The sequence below is a fragment of the Silene latifolia genome, chromosome Y (assembly GCF_048544455.1).
Source record: "Silene latifolia isolate original U9 population chromosome Y, ASM4854445v1, whole genome shotgun sequence".
Classification (NCBI taxonomy): domain Eukaryota; kingdom Viridiplantae; phylum Streptophyta; class Magnoliopsida; order Caryophyllales; family Caryophyllaceae; genus Silene; species Silene latifolia.
The window spans coordinates 11,592,334-11,595,653 of NC_133538.1; the positions used below are offsets into that span (position 1 = coordinate 11,592,334).

The 3,320-nt window shown below is 35.7% G+C and overlaps 1 long non-coding RNA gene across 2 annotated transcripts; it reads left to right on the forward strand.

Annotated features, from left to right (window-relative positions):
• Positions 1–1,004: 1,004 nt before the first annotated feature.
• On the forward strand, positions 1,005–2,257 carry LOC141627038 (uncharacterized). 2 transcript variants are annotated; one of them, XR_012536600.1, is made up of 4 exons: positions 1,005–1,230; positions 1,506–1,728; positions 1,967–2,019; positions 2,149–2,257. It is a non-coding gene; the product is annotated as an uncharacterized LOC141627038 (long non-coding RNA). The 2 variants fall into 2 exon arrangements; XR_012536599.1 differs by having other exon boundaries at positions 1,005–1,728.
• Positions 2,258–3,320: the final 1,063 nt, after the last annotated feature.

Consider the following 3,320-nt stretch of genomic DNA (forward strand, 5'->3'; position numbering starts at 1 on the left):
TTAATTTTTTCTTACTCTAATTAATCCATGAATAGGTGAATATGTTAAAATTTCATGGCCAGAATTAACATGCAAATGTTTTTAGTTAACTATTAACCAATTTTATGCATATTAAGACGAAAAAATCTATTACTTAGCAATAAAATTCCATAATTAACCAAATTTGACCAAAACCATTTTTAGGTCAGAATGTATACATGCAACAAAAATTTTCATGCGAAATAAATTTTTGCACAAAAATTGCCATTTTATAAAGCCATCTTACAACTAGATAAAATGGTCGAAAATCGACATGCATGCAACGACTGAGCTCTGATACCACTTGAAGGTGCTAGACCCCTAATTAGACTCTTCTAATTAGTGATAAAAATTACATTAATTTTATGTCTTATGTTATCTAGTTACATGCATGTTTATAAGATGGCTTAAAAACGAAAAAGATTGAATTTTTCCTTACATTGATTTAAGAAAAATTGGGCACAACACAAGGACTCCTTCCTTGTGTTGTTCTTGAGCTAAAAATATAATGGATAATTCTCCATCTTCAAGTAGTATTAAACCCAAGATTAGCCCAAAAATACTATTATTATTATTAGCTAGATAATAGTAGTATTAAATCTTGTATATTATTATTACAAATATTATTACTCTAATAATATTTGATGTATAATATTATTTGTGAATTTATTTGTTGGATGATCAATATTTTGATCAACTTTTGATGAGAAAGAATGAAGAAAAATAAGACCCCTTGTCTAAAAATCAACTCTTATAATGTCTAATGAGGGATATATATATATATATATATATATATATATATATATATATATATATATATATATATATATATATATATATATATAGGGTCGGGGTCACGTGCGAACTAAAGTTCAGTACGAACCGTACGAACTAAGACTCTGACACTGATTTCACGCAAGAAAGTCAACAGGTATAATAAAATTATTAACCCCTTTCCTTTCCTATTCCGTACTCCCCCCGACCTCCCTGCACTCTCCTCTCTCATAACTTATCCTCACTTGTTGTCGCCGCCGCCGGCGAGATACGACGACACCGGCTCATCACCGGCGACCTTTGTCTTCTTTCATATCGGAAGAGATTTGGTTCTATCTTGCAAGACTTGTTTCTTTCCCATCACGACTCTTTACGACCTTTGGTATTTGCAACATCTTTTATCCTACCCCTATAGTGGTGGTGGCTTCCTGGTGGCCGGTGAGTATGGTCTTTACTCGTTTTTGTGAATACATACGAAGAGTCATTTTTTGTGGTTGAATTTTGGAGGGCTAACTAGCAAAGCGGATTGTCAATCAGAGTGAATCATATTGGGGTTGGAAGATCTGTCATCGTTATTTCTTGTTCGAGTTGAGTCATTTCTTTTGATCGATTTTTTTTTCCGGCTAATCATGATTCGAGCACTGTATATATGATTTCATGTTTAGATTAAATTCGAAATGATTTTGGGTTAAGTGATCAATTGCACTGAATAGGCCATTCTGTTGAATCTGGTTTCGGCTGGGTTGACCTCTTGGGTTAGTTAGATATTGATGAGGTTGCTGGTTGTGCATGGGGAAGCTTGTGGATGTCATAAGCGGCATTTGAGGTGTCTGGTGATATATTTTGCGTCATCAGAGTTGTTCACTGATGTCTCTGGTGCCAGCTGAGGTGGCCGTTGATATTGTCGGTGGGTGGATACACAAAATGATGCTCCAGGTACACATAATTCTACTCTAAGATACACAAATCGACAAGTGTATCTGAATGTATAATAGATGTATCTAGGCTAAGTAATATGTGTATCTAGAAAATAGTAAAAAAGATTGCATCTTTTTGTTAATAAAGGTATGAAATTATGCAGGGCAAAGCTAATTTGTGGAGATTGCATCCATATGTGTATCTAGGTAATAGTAATATGTGGTATTATTTACTACGGTTGTGTAATTTATCGCAGGTCAGGATACTTCATGCTCTAGAACACCCTAATGTGCTCAAATTTTATGCATGGTGAGCCGTGGCTAAGGATGTTTCCAACTAGTCTTCATTTGTGTTTTTCTCAACTTCTACTATTACTCAACTTGAGATACAAGTCGATTTTTTTTATTCCTTCTTGATGATTACAATACATTGTATCAGGTATGAGACTTCTGCTCATTTATGGCTGGTGCTGGAATACTGTGTCGGAGGAGACCTTATGAGCTTACTGAGGCAGGTTGTGTTTCTACTTCGACTCATGACATTTCTAAAACAAGTTCTATTTATTTGCCTCTCAAAATGACAATGGTAGTGTTGGAAATTTGGTCTTGTCTTGCACTTTATTGTTACTTGTAGGTGTTGTTCTCAAAGAGTACATGTAGGTACTATATTCCTACTTGTATTTTGGTGAGAAGGCCTGTTCAGGAGTATGCTCTATTTTTTTCAATGAACTTTGAATTCCACACAGTAGTCCAGTGTCAATGAGTTGCTATATGCTAACCCGCCTTGGCCAAGAAGCAATGTCAATGTAGTACTGAGATATCTGCCTGGCTGTATTGACCTGGATAAAGGATCGGCTTAGTGATTTTTAATGCCTTGTCTCTTGGCTATTGATAACGAGTCTTACTGAAAAGCTATGACCGCTTTCCTTTCTTCGGCAGTTTTTGGTCCCTTTGTTGTCTTGGGTGGCCTTACAATAATTTCCTGGATAATGAAGGTTAGGTTGGACATGTATATCAGTATCTGATATTACGTGACCACTTATTTGGCTGTGATTCACGTAATGTTGAGTTGGGGAGGAGTATAATGTTGTTTACCTTCTGATGTTATTTCCCTTTCATGTAATTGGATTCCTTAAAAGGCTAAACAGTTATATCAAGGTTTTGAGTTGGTTGAGATACTGACTTGATGATCTGCCATTAATAGAGCTTTCATCCTCTTCATCTGCATCAGAAGTAAGTAATAGAATATTATATTACTAACTATTAATATATATAAAATATTACAGTAACAATGTTATTGTAAAACTATAACTAAAAGAAATAACAGTAAAACTGTTACTCGATCTATTACCTTCACCAGATTGGCTTTCAACATCCTTTACATCCTCCTATTTCTCCTCTTGGTCATCTTCCTCTTCGTCCTCCTTTTCCTTTTCATCCTGTTCATCGTCTTCCTCCTCATCGACACTTTCTTCATCGTTATCTATGTCCGTGCCACCCTCTTGAAGCCTCTTGTTTTTAAAACGACTCTCAACATCGCCGCCATCGTCATCCCCGTCCTCATAATCATCCTCTCCATCATCAGTCCCGTCATCATCGTTGCCATCATCA